Here is a 13,004-nt window from a genome sequence, read left to right as displayed (position 1 = left end):
ATTTGTAAATCCAGGGACTGTCCCCAGGAAACAGGGCTGTCTGGTAACCTTATGCTATAGCAGTTTGCTTTATACCAAATAAAGTTCAGGCTTCTTAAGCCACTTCGCTTCAGGTTACTCTGGATGGTGTCCGTTTTTACTCCTCTCTGGCCGCGGAAACCACACAAGGATGCACGGGAGAAACGTACTGAAAGGAAGGCACACCCACACCGTGATCAACTCCGCCCGGAAACCAATGTCCCCACTGTGGAAGGACGTGGGGATCCAGAATTGGCCTCCAGTCACTTACGGACTCAATGTTAAAACAGTGCTTATGGAAGATAATTTTACTCAGCTACGAGGGATAGAAGAAGAAGAAGAAGAAGAAGAAGAAGAAGAAGAAGAAGAAGAAGAAGCGTGTCCCGTAAGGGCCAGAAGCAGTTATTGCCGTGTCTTTTTCAGTGGGAAAGATTGTCCAACATCTGGGAACCCAAGGTCAAGAAAGGCTGTTCTCAAGTTTTCATTTCAGCACTGCAATGAGTTTTCTAGGAATAGACTGCCATCGTGTGGCAGAAAGGAAAGAGACCTTGAAGGGAAACTGCACTTGTATGGCATCTTTCATTATTTTAAACACTTTTACATCTTCCTTCCAATTCCCAGTTCAGAAGTTTGCTATTTAAAATGGAATAGATGCAGCCTTCATATTTATTTCCCTCTGTTTATTTATTTATACATATACACACATATTCAAATACTGTAGGTATTATAAACAAAACACATTCTTCAACTTTAACATTACAAATTACATACAGTGGTACCTCGGGTTACATACACTTCAGGTTACATACACCTCAGGTTACAGACTCTGCTAACCCAGAAATAGTGCTTCAGGTTAAGAACTTTGCTTCAGGATGAGAATAGAAATTGTGCTCCGGTGGCACGGCGGCAGCAGGAGGCCCCATTAGCTAAAGTGGTGCTTCAGGTTAAGAAGTTTCAGGTTAAGAACGGACCTCCAGAACGAATTAAGTACTTAACCCGAGGTACCACTGTATTCACATTAGTCAAGTGTTTGTACACATTTCCCTTTTCACATATTCCCTTGTGACTTCCCTCCCCCCTGTGCATGGCATCTTTAATTCTATTTTATAATATTACTATTGTGTTTATATTTATTATATTTATTAGAAGAGGAGGTTAAGGGGTGATATGATAGCCATGTTCAAATACATAGAGGAGGGAGAAAGGTTGTTTTCTGCTGCTCCAGAGAAGCGGACACGGAGCAATGGATCCAAACTACAAGAAAGAAGATTCCACCTAAACATTAGGAAGAACTTCCTGACAGTAAGAGCTGTTTGACAGTGGAATTTGCTGCCAAGGAGTGTGGTGGAGTCTCCTTCTTTGGAGGTCTTTAAGCAGAGGCTTGACAACCATATGTCAGGAGTGCTCTGATGGTGTTTCCTGCTTGGCAGGGGGTTGGACTCGATGGCCCTTGTGGTCTCTTCCAACTCTATGATTCTATGATTCTATGATCAAGCACATTCAAAATTCCTTCTTTCATTTCATAAATCTTATCTTTCTGGGATGAATCTATGCTTATCAATAAATTACTGTTGGAACATCTTTGTGTCATGTAGTCATCAACACATTTCCATTTCTTTCTAAGATTCTGGTTGGATTGTATTGATTATTGCTGTCATTTTTGCCAATTCAAAAAATTCAAGTTGCCATCTATCACTGAGGGTATTCTTCACACTTCAAATTTCTAGCAACCAATAATCTAGTGCCAGCTGTAGCATACAAGAAGATTCTAATTTTATCTTTTGGACTGTCATTTGAGACTATCCCTAAGAGAAACACCCAAAATTTACTTTAAACATTTTTTTCAATTCCTCATATATGTTATTCCAGAATATTTTTATTTTGGTACAATCCCACCACAGGTGGTAGAGTGATTCTTCTGATATTTTACATCTCCAACACAAATTTGATGGCAATTTATAAACTTTTGCTAATTTAACGAGTCATGTACCACCTGTTAACACATCTTCATATATTCTTTAATAGTGTAACAGGCGGTAAAATTGGTAGGTTTTCCAAAACTTTTCCCATTTGTCTAGCCAAATCGCGTAACCAAACTCCTGTCCCCATTTAATCATGACTTCTTTAATCTGCTCATCTTTTAATTCCCATTCAAGTAATGTTATACATTTTTGATAGATTCTTCTTAGAACTATTCAGAAATTCTGACTGAAATTTGGACTCATGCAGAGATGAATTTATCATTAAGTTTGTAATATTGTAACCAGCTGGTACAAAACTGTTTAAGTTCTTCATAAGGTTTCAGCTTTAGGTCTTTATAAGTAACTCCAATTTTCCCCCATGTTTTTCTTTTTAACTGAAATCATTTCAAGTGGTGCTGCCCACCAAGGGGTCTTGGGTTCTAATAAACTATACTTCCTCCAAATTTTTATTAATGAGTTCCCAATTATATGATTCATAATCATTTGTCTTGTACCTTTGACTTGTTATCTAAATGGCAGGCATGCCACCCATGTCTATTGTTGTCCCTCTAGATCTAATATATCAGTATTGTCCAATGAAATCCATTCTTTGATCCAGCGGAGGCAAGAGGCCTTGTAGTAGATTTTCAAATCCGGGAGTCTGAATCCCCCCCCCCCTCTTCTATTAGTAAGTTATTTATATTTGGTACGAGGTCTCTCATTTCTGTTTTAGTGTGTGTTTTTTATCCTATTGTTTTAAATGCCCTGGTGCTTCTTTAGGAGGAAAGTGAGAAATCAAAAATAAAATACAGTACTTTAAAAATGTTTACTTCAATCAGTTAATGAAAGCATATCCTATTGGCAGGTGCGTGCTTACACAAACAGGACACACAATGACCAGTCATTGCAACTGCCATTCTGCTTGGGCATTTTCTTTACTGCTAGGCTGTTTAAAGCAGAGCTTTCCAAACTGTGACGCAACGCTGTGTGCAGGTGTGTTGCACAATCGCTCGCTTCGCTAGTAAAACTGAATAACTGTGTTGCAAAATGATGAATGTCTAAAAAGTGTGTCACCAAAACGAAAAAGGTGGCAAAGGTGCAGAGCTGTGCATCCTGTGAACCTCTTGAGAGACCTGTGGGTATCAGGGGAGCTATACAAATTGAATGATTAAATGGTTGGCAAGCAGCCAAACAATTGCAGCTGCCAGTTAACACAACAGATTTAAAGATGCAGGACATTTCGAATTCAAAGAATTTACTTGCACCTTCTCCAAAACTGGTAAACTTCTGCTAGATCAATGAAAGGCATTATGCCACCATTGCAAAGCCCTCTGCGAGGTTTATCACATCTTGGCACCTTCATTTTTAATCTTCCAGTGGCTTGAGATGGCAACCTCCACAAGGAATAGTCCTGAAATGGTAGAATGCACTGTGCCACCTAGGAAGAGCATCACCCTTGTCAGGAAACCAGAACCTTTATTAGGACCAACGAGAATATGTGGTAATAGAGTATATGCCCCAATAGCCTCCATATGAAAAGATGTAAAAGAAAAAAGAATGTGTCTGCCTTCAGCAAGCCTGATAGAGGGTGGACCCCCAGTTCTCCTCTTCCAGGTCGGATTCTGGAAGCATGCTTTTCCTCTGAGAACATTGGTTACTCTCTATGCATGTCTAAAGCCAAAGGAAATGTCTCTGCATAAGCCTGTGTGATTTATAGGCAAGTGGTTCCCCAGCAGCCCAAGCTGCAATGACAGAGTAAACCCATCTCAAACATCAGTGCTGTAGTTGCTAAAGAAATCCACTAGTCAAGCAAGCTTTCAGATTCTGCAGAACTCTTCAGCAGCCTGCCTATGATGACTGCACTGAAAAAGCATCATGCAGCAGCAAGTCTCAAGCAGCACAGGCTGACTGTTCTTTTCAACACCTTCACTTCTGCTGGACATCAATGCAGTGCTCTTGTTCCAAGAACACTCCCAACTCCCATCAGCCCCTGCAACCAGGGCCAGCGGCCAGGAAGAATGGATACACTGGAGCCTAAAAATCTTAAGGGCACCAGCTTGCATAACGCCGTTGGAAGGTTTTCTTTCTGTGCAGCTCTCCTCTTGACGGGGTTTTGATTTCTAAAAATATCAGCATTTCAGAACACATGCAGCCACCAACTACATGGAATCAAAGACGTCAGCAGGAGAAAGTTTCTGTTGCCTCCATCCCTCATTCAACATCACCTTTTCTGGGAGAATGGAAAGCTTTAGGGATAGCGCCCTTTGGTTTGGCAAGCTACCTCCTGCTTCAAAGTTACTGATTTGCTCAGACTGAAGAGGCACAAGATCCCAGCTCAAATTCAACAGGCAGAAACCATTTTTTTTAATCTCCACTTTATTTTTTGCAACAAATAACCACATGCAGCAGTCTTACAAATTCCTTTCTGGTATTTCAGCAGCAGCAGCACAGCCATTGCTGCAATTTGTTATTTTTTTATTGGATTTATACCCCACCTTTTCCTCCAAGAATCACAAGGTGGCATACAAGGTCTTCCCCCTTCCTCACCTAATCCCCACCAACAGACCTTGAAGGTAGGTTAGAATGAGAGGTGGTGACTGGCCTAGGATACATCCACTGGTGGGCTTCATGGTTGAAGGGATCTGAATCCAGGTCTCCCAGATCCTAGCTGGGATCCCCAACCACTACATCCCACTGGCTGTCAAACACATTCAGGCCTCTCTCCACAAGGACAGCCCTCAACTCCTCTTCCCCCTTCCAGCCTAGAGAAGACTAGAGAACACCAAAGGTCCTGCGGTTTACAGATGGATACCGTGCAATTTTCGTCCTGCTAGTCTAATCAAAATTGCATCGTAATCCACCCGACAACAGCAGAACACGGGCTCCCGGTCCTCTCCTCCCTCTTACCCTTCTGCTCCCGAAGAATTTCTCTCCCTCTCCACAGGCCGGGACAAGTGCAATACTGTCCAGAGAACCCACAAGTAATGCAACAAATCCCAACCCAGGGAGAAGCCAGTTTTCTAAAGCTGCCTTTGAAAGCAAAGCGAGAATAAAGAGGACGGGGGGGAAAGCCTGTCCCGTCTCTTCCCTCCCAGCCCTGGGGGGACGGAGCTCCTCTCTGCTCACACCACCACCGTCAGTTTTGCATGGATTTGCACAGCAATGGACACCAAGCTGGGATGCAAACCTGCAAAACGGACTGTAGATCAGCACACAGTCTTCTCAGGCGCTACTCCGCCCCCCACCGGCCCCAACATGGCGCTTGGTGTCCAACAGTACTGTAAGTGCCCATATTACAGTAGATCAAGATGCACAACTACCTGCACTATGAGCACTTTGCCACTGCTAAGACAAAGCAGAGGTTGCTGGGAATCCTTCGGGAAAGCATTTTGGATAGGGAGGCTTGCAGGTGACTCTACTAGTCTTCTCAGCTAAGGCTTTGTTTAGACAAACTTACCCAGACATGCAGACATGTATTTTAATCTGGTGTTTCACTTATCACATAATTTTTTAGTACAGTGGTGCTGTTGTTGTTTAGTCATTTAGTCATGTATGTCCGACTCTTTGTGACCCCCTGGACCAGAGCATGCCAGGCCCTCCTGTCTTCCACTGCCTCCCGCAGCTTGGTCACTCATGCTGGTAGCTTCGAGAACACTGTCCCACCATCTCGTCCCGTCGTCCCCTTCTCCTACAGCGGTACCTCGGGCTAAGTACTTAATTCGTTCTGGAGGTCCATTCTTAAGCTGAAACTGTTCTTAACCTGAAGCACCACTTTAACTAATGGGGCCTCCTGCTGCCACTGCACGATTTCTGTTCTCATCCTGAAGCAAAGTTTTTAACCTGAGGTACTATTTCTGGGTTAGTGGAGTCTGTAACCTGAAGCGTATGTAACCCGAGGTACCACTGTAGCTGTTTTAACTGTTTTTATTGAAAATTTTATGACATTGGGGTTTTTTGTAATTCACTTCCGAGGTTTTTGGGTTGTTATTTTTTACAAGGGAGAAAATTTTATGAACAGAAAAAAATCACCAGACAGGGCTGGGAAGGACCAGGTCTAAAAGTGAGGAAAGCCTGTTACTCAATGCAGACCACAGTGAGCTGGGTGGGCCTTTTGCCTGACTTGGTGAAAAGGTCTTCCTGTGTTCCCAAGATGCCAAGGCACTTTCAAAAGCTAGTGTGGAACATGGAAGCCTATCTGTCTGGGCACTGTGGCAAACAGGATGCTAGATGAGCACTGAGCCCTAAACCTGAGAACACAAGTGACTTCTGGAACAGGCCAATGGCTCATCCAGCCCAGCCCAGGGGAAGCCCTCCCCCTCCCATGGTTTCCAGCCAAGCCTTGCTCCCTCCATAGATTTATCCAAGCCTCTTTCAAAGCCATCCAAGGGGGTGGCCATCCCTGCCTCCTGCCAGGGAACTACGCACTGTGTGTATCCTGAATCTTTCAACACTCAGGTTCATTGCCTACCTGTGAGTTCTACTCTCAAGAGCTCTTGTGCTTGTCAATTAGTATCAGTAAGCCTTCTAAATCAATTTTGGGAGACCTGTGGCCCTCTAAATGTTGACAGGCTCTAAGCTCCCTTATGCCTCACCCAGTGTAGCCAGTAACAGGGATAATGGGAATTGTGGTACAGGAAAATCACAGGTTTCCCTATCCCTGTCCTAAATGGGCAGCGATGTGTTTTAAGTCCTCACCCTATGCATCTTGAAATGAACCAAAGGTTTTTTTTAAGAGTGGAGAAAGCACACTTTAGTTATTTTTGCTTTCCCCCATATGAATTATGGAAAGAGTTTTGCAGACTTGAATTTAAACACCCTAAACCATGGACCTGTTTCAGCTTTACATGGGATATGTTTGTGAATTCTGCCAGGCAATATTACTGTTTCCATTCTCCTATGTCCACGTATCTGAAGGCCACAGCTCAGCAGCAGAGCACCTGACGTGCATACAGAAGGCCCTGGATTCGATCCCCAAGGGCCACTCCAGGTGGGGCTGGGACAGACTCCCTGCCTGAAACCCCAGAGAGCCGCTGCTGCTGCCAGTCAGTGTAGAGAACGCTGAGCTAGATGGACCAATGGACTGGGGCAGCATTAAGGTAGCATCCTCTGTTACAAGGCAAGGTTTTGCATCAATTAAACGGCATATAAATTTCATTAAATAAAATATCAAGTGAAAGGGGCAAAATTGTTTCGATTCAGAGTTGGGTGACCTACACTGCAACACCAAAAATGACTTTTGCTATCCCACTGGATATTAGACTGGATTATTGCAATGCACTGCATGTGGGTTCTATGTGGGGCTTCAGCTGGTGCAGATGACATGAACATGCTTCCACCAACCCATGGCACCAAGGTTAAAAGATCTGGCACTGGTCACTGAGCCAAGCCCTCTGTCCTCATGTCCATGAAGAGTCAAGCCTTCGGTGTTGTGGGTTCAAAGTTATGGCATATCCTCCCACAAGAAGTTAAGCAGGCACCACCCCTGAGATTCACACACCTGGTCAGAACTGTTTTGTTTCAGGAGACTTTTGATCCCTAAATGGTTCTCAGGTGTTTTATGTTTATTTATTTTTAAACAGATTTTAAATTCATTAAGTTTAAAATTTTGGAGGTTTAATTGGTTTTAAATTTTGTATATTGTGCAACCTATTGCTGTAAACCAATTTAAATTTAAACGAAACAGCATTTGTTGTATCAGAAAGTGCAGGTGGTATCCAAATACCATTAACTTTTCATACTCCTGAGAAGCTAGGCACACCAGATTTAAAAAAGAAAAATGCACACCCAATAGAATTTAGGCAAGCTGGTGAAGAGTCTCAGTTTCTGCAAAACTCCCAAGGGGCTGAAGCAGCTCAGATATAAAAGGTCTGCGATACCAAGTTCCCAGTTTATTGCATAAAACCATGCAAAACATCACACAAAAATACAAACATAAATAAAAGAATGCTTTAAAAAAAAATCAGCCCTCCATAACCATTTCAGAGGCGAGCAATAAAAAGGGAGAGCTCATGGTGGTGCAGTGGTTAGAGTTTTGGACTAACCTTCACTCATCCAGGAAGCTGACTGGGTGACCCAGGGCTGGTCATGGTCGCTCAGCCTAACCTCCCTCACAGAGTTCTTGTGAGGACAAAATGAAGAGAGCCATGTGCACCACCTTCGGCTCCTAGGAGGAAAGGTGGGGTAGGAATACAGTCAATCTACAGAAGCCAGAGAAACCAAACAGGGTCCAGGACGCAGCTTGCAAGTTAAGGTGCATTTCTACGGGATATGTGGATAGGAGCAATTACTGCTTACAGTTTCTATTAGGCAGTTGTTGTTCTGCAAGAAAACTGAGAACGTGGTGCATATCGGGTAGGGGGCAGATGTAGCTTCGAACCCAGCAGGTTGGAGTGCCAAAGGTTCCCCACTCCACTCTTTTCAATAACCTTTCATTCAGCATTCAGAATTCACCAGGCACATTTTCCATCTGGCTATTGGCCACTTGTAGCCAAGTGAAGGTGACTGGGCGCCAGAATGGCACCTGCCATCTCCACCATGCCCGGGGATCCTTGGATTTTCCCTGTTTTCACACACTAATACCCCATCCTGTAAAATTCTATCCATCTGCACAATCAGAATGAATTTCTGGAACCAAACAGTTGAAAAATACGACTTTCAAGCTGACTGGCCCCAAAATGGTAACTAGGCATTCCGTTTTGGAGAGTGTAACCCTGGTTTAAGGAGCCATTTGGCACCTGGCTTATATACCTGAGTTTCTAACAGTGCTTCCACTGGTGGAGTAATGCTGCACTCCCACATTTTCTGCAAGGTTGACTTAAAGGCATCTGGTTGTGCACAAGGCATTCTAAAAGACGGCAGCTGTCTTCCTGTCCCTGTGACTTCAGTCGAGACTCACTGCCAGCTGCGTGTGCCAGAAGGCGCATCCAGGGCAGTAGATTCTAAGCTATTCCACTCACTGCACTAGATGCACCTTAACACAAACAGCCTTAGAGTATCCCCAGGCAGATGGAAAGGGAAAGAGGGCCAGCCTGCTCCTCCACCTGAGCAAGGGGGGGCAGCCATCACACAGACTGCCACAGTGATGCTGAAGTGCAAAAACTGCAGTAGGTGATGAAATACTACCTGCACTATAAGCACTTTTGCACCACTGGCGGCTCGTGCAGAATGCAGAAGACTCAGAAACTTCCTTGCTGCAAAATTCTTCTGCAAACACTGATAAACTGGCATCCGTTGGTCGTCCGAAGGACCATTGCTGCTCTATTCCAGGGAATAACTGTTGGGGTCTTTTTAATAAAAAAAGGGGAGGGTGAGAGAAGAGAGAAAAACAGAACTAAGTTAGCACTAACTTGCACTAAGAAAAAAAATGCCCAATAAACTCTCAAAGACCCTCTCCCCCACCCAAATACTAATTTTCAGTAAAAGGGAAATTTGCAAGAAATTGGTTGCAAGCAGTTTATCAAGGGTCTGAGCTCAGTACAGTGGTACCTCAGATTACAGACGCTACAGGTTACAGACTCCCAGAAATAATACCTCGGGTTAAGAACTTTGCTTCAGGATGAGAACAGAAATCATGCTCCAGCGGCACGGCAGCAGCGGGAGGCCCCATTAGCTAAAGTGGTGCTTCAGGTTAAGAACAGTTTCAGGTTAAGGACAGACCTCTGGAACGAATTATGTACATAACCAGAGGTACCACTGTATCAACAGGCAGCTCATAACACTTTGACTGACCTTCTCCTCTCTATCAGCAACTGATTTTCAAGTGCAACTGGTCCTGCAGCAGACGACCTCTTGCTGTTTTTTTAACAACTGTTACCAGGAGAAAAATATAGGGTGGTGGTACTCAAGGTTTCCAGTTGAGTTGTTATTTATACATTTCACAGGAGATAAATCAGGTTTACAAATCATTCTGGAGCCCTGAATGTTGTTTTAGGCTAGGATTCAAATCCCCACTCCTGCATGAAACTCACTGTGACCAGGTCCTATCTGCAACAATCCCATGAATCTGCCCTGTGCAATTGAGTTCCTAATCAGAGTCTCCTTCTCCTGACCCATTTTTCCTTGTCTATAACAGCTTCTAATGGTTAGCAACAGTTGTAAGCTTGTGCCTTCCTTAGGGGCAAATGGCAGGTACTGATATTACTGTATTTTTTGCACCATAACACTCACTTTTTTCCTCCTAGAAAGTAAGGGGAAATGTCTGTGCGTGTTATGGAGCGAATGCCTACGGATGACAGGGGGATCTGCAGTCGTGAGCAGAGGATCCATGGTTACAGCCTGCACCCAAAAAAATCACGCACCCACTGTTTTGTGGGGCCACAATGGTGCAAAAACGTGCTTACAAAGCATGGATCCACATGGATCCTCAGGATTTTTGCATTGGGCTACCCCAAACTCACCGTCAGATCACATGTCTGTGGCCGCAGCATGAATCACAAAAATCATACATCCACCGTTTTGTTTAGAATATTTTTTTTCTTGTTTTCCTCCTCTCAAAACTATGTGCGTGTTATGGCCGGGTGCGTGTTATAGAGCGAAAAATACGGTATATTATAATCATTGAACTGGCAATCGTGTCATTAAGCTATGACAAAATGCAAACACGCTTTGTCTTGGAACATGCCCATTTATAGTTAGATGTTTCTTTGCAAAAAGAACTAGATGAAAGCTTCTACTTCCATTGTAAGTTTAGTACAAGCCCAATGTCTTTTGTTCAAGGCTTCACAGGACCTTTTCCAGCCTTTATTGCAAGTTACACCTGCGCACTCCAAGGCTCAGTTTCACCATCTTCGTAAGAGAAGTGGGAGTCAAGGCAAAGAAGAAATTCAGAATTATTCTGCACTACATTTTAGCTATATAGCATCACTGCACACTTCTAATATTTTCCCTACAACATGGAGATACGGAATTGCTTCTTCTGAAAAGATTATAAAGTTTCTTGCATACAATAATTAAAGATGATGCCAAAGACCAAACCAGCTCTCAGATCCAAAACACCAACCTCAGGTCAATCCTGTAGGTTCTGCTTAGAGAATATGAAGTCTACAGATCAATGAAGGGGTGTCGCATTTTAGGGAGATTATAAACCCAATCACAAACTCCTCTTCCCTGCACAAGTAGCATTCTGCCCTCTTAATGCTGCTGAATTTGTTCTTTTTAATATTGACAAAGTGCATAATTCCGACAAAAGCTCAATCCTTTGAATAGGCTGCCTGAATTAATCAAGCAAGATTCATAATTGTACACCCTACTAAGGTTAATTGAGCTGCGTTTCTGGGCTTCCTTCAAAGATTCGCATAACGAATCAACAGAAAACCTAAACGAAAAATACATCAACTCTGCCTTCTTTCCTCCCCCCCCCCGCCCCCCAATCAAACTGCAATAAAGAAAGAAAAAGCTTTTGCAGCTTTCAAAAATGTTGAAGCTTCACGATCTGAGTAGTTAAGGAAACTGTGAGGGGAAGGGAATTAAAAGGTCAGGCACCCTGCCCCTTTGCAGCCCCCTCCGCATCTGGCCAGGTCCTTAAACGAAGCGGACAGGGGCAGATTCATTATGAGGGGCTCTCACCGCTAGTTCCTGGGAGAGCTTGGAAACGGTATTTCGGGGGGGGGGGCATCCGTAGCCCTTTCCTCCAAAGCCCACCACGTGCAAACGGGGACGGAGGGCAAGCTGAAGCGCGCGCCCGGGCTTGCGCCCCTCGTGCTGCGATTAAAGAGAAAGGGGCCGCCGAGGCATTGTGGGAAAGGGAGCTCGCTATTCAAAGTGCCAAAAACGCGCCAAGCCCGGCCTCCCCCGCCTCGACAGCCCGCAGCTCACTCGCGCGAACCCACGCGGGCTAAGAGGCTGCGAAACCCACCAACCGCCCGCGCGACTGAGCTCAGGGGAGCCCCCCCCCCTCGTACCCCCCCGCCCCTGCAGTCAAACCCCGCCGATCCTCGCTGCAAACTTCCACTGCGCGTTCCTTTCCTCGGCCCCCCCCAGCCGAAAAATGAAAGGCCGCGCCATGCACGCGCTCCCTCTGGCTCTGAAGAGGCGACGGGCGCAATCGCATTGCCCCCAGGAAGGCTCGATCTCGCTCCTGCCGCCCTGCAAACTCCGAAGCGCGCAATGCTAAAATAAATAATTATAAACTTCCTCGGGGACTGTCGCTGTATAGCGTTTGGCTTTCGTTATATATATATATATATATATATATATATGCTTTCGTAGATTTTCACGGGTACAGGAATGCAGGTTTTGGTGTCTTCGGGTGTCTTCCCGTGTAAGACACCCCGACTCTTACACGGGAAGACACCCGAAGACACCAAAACCTGCATATATATATATATATATATATATATACACACACACACACACATGCATATACTTTTGCAAAAGTTTCCCGCCGCCGATCCCTGCCTGCCTTCCTTCGCAGGGCTTTGCAACTCCCGCCCCTGACCCAAAGCCGGAGCGAGAGAAAGGAGGGCGCCTCCGCGGCCAGGGGCCCCTTTGTCTCCATGCCTGGGCTGCAGAAGCGGGCGGCAGCGTCGGTGCGCCAGCCCAGTTCTCCTCCTCCCTCCCCCCGCCTTCCCAAAAAAGTTTGCGCACCCTTTGCGCTGTTACCCCGCAGGCGAGATGCTCGGGGCGGCGGAACGACGAAGACACCGGGTGCGCGGCTGCCTCCCCTGCGTGCGCGGTGCGTGCGCGGTGGCTGCAACCTGGGCTCCTCGAGTCCCGGGCGCACCGCTTCCTTCGCCTCCAGCGCGTGGTGCTGCGAGCCTCCTGCCAGGGAACTACAAGCCCCGGCATACCTCGCGGGCAAAGCACATGCGCGGTGGGGCGGACGCTCTTCTTGCTCCCCCTCCCCCCCAGAGAAAGAGGGGAAACCTCCCTTCCCACCCACCCTCCCACCCCCGCCATGTGCACGAGCAACAATGCGTCTTTTAAGAGATGCAAGGAAATAACGTTTTTAAATGAGTATTTTTTGTTGGGGCGGGTGGGAACCTGCAGAAGGAAGCGATGCGCTCCTCGGACGCGTGCACGCGCAAA

General features: G+C 45.5%; 1 long non-coding RNA gene across 1 annotated transcript; it reads right to left on the bottom strand.

Moving 5' to 3' along the window:
• Positions 1 to 7,847: 7,847 nt before the first annotated feature.
• LOC309523590 lies at positions 7,848 to 12,727 on the bottom strand. The gene is made up of 3 exons (XR_014215460.1): positions 12,564 to 12,727; positions 9,102 to 9,262; positions 7,848 to 8,142 (listed from the first exon to the last, which is right to left on the bottom strand). It is a non-coding gene; the product is annotated as an uncharacterized lncRNA (long non-coding RNA).
• Positions 12,728 to 13,004: the final 277 nt, after the last annotated feature.

Source organism: Podarcis vaucheri, assembly GCF_965113315.1.
Source record: "Podarcis vaucheri genome assembly, chromosome: Z".
Classification (NCBI taxonomy): domain Eukaryota; kingdom Metazoa; phylum Chordata; class Lepidosauria; order Squamata; family Lacertidae; genus Podarcis; species Podarcis vaucheri.
This window is presented reverse-complemented; position numbering and strand designations above follow the sequence as displayed.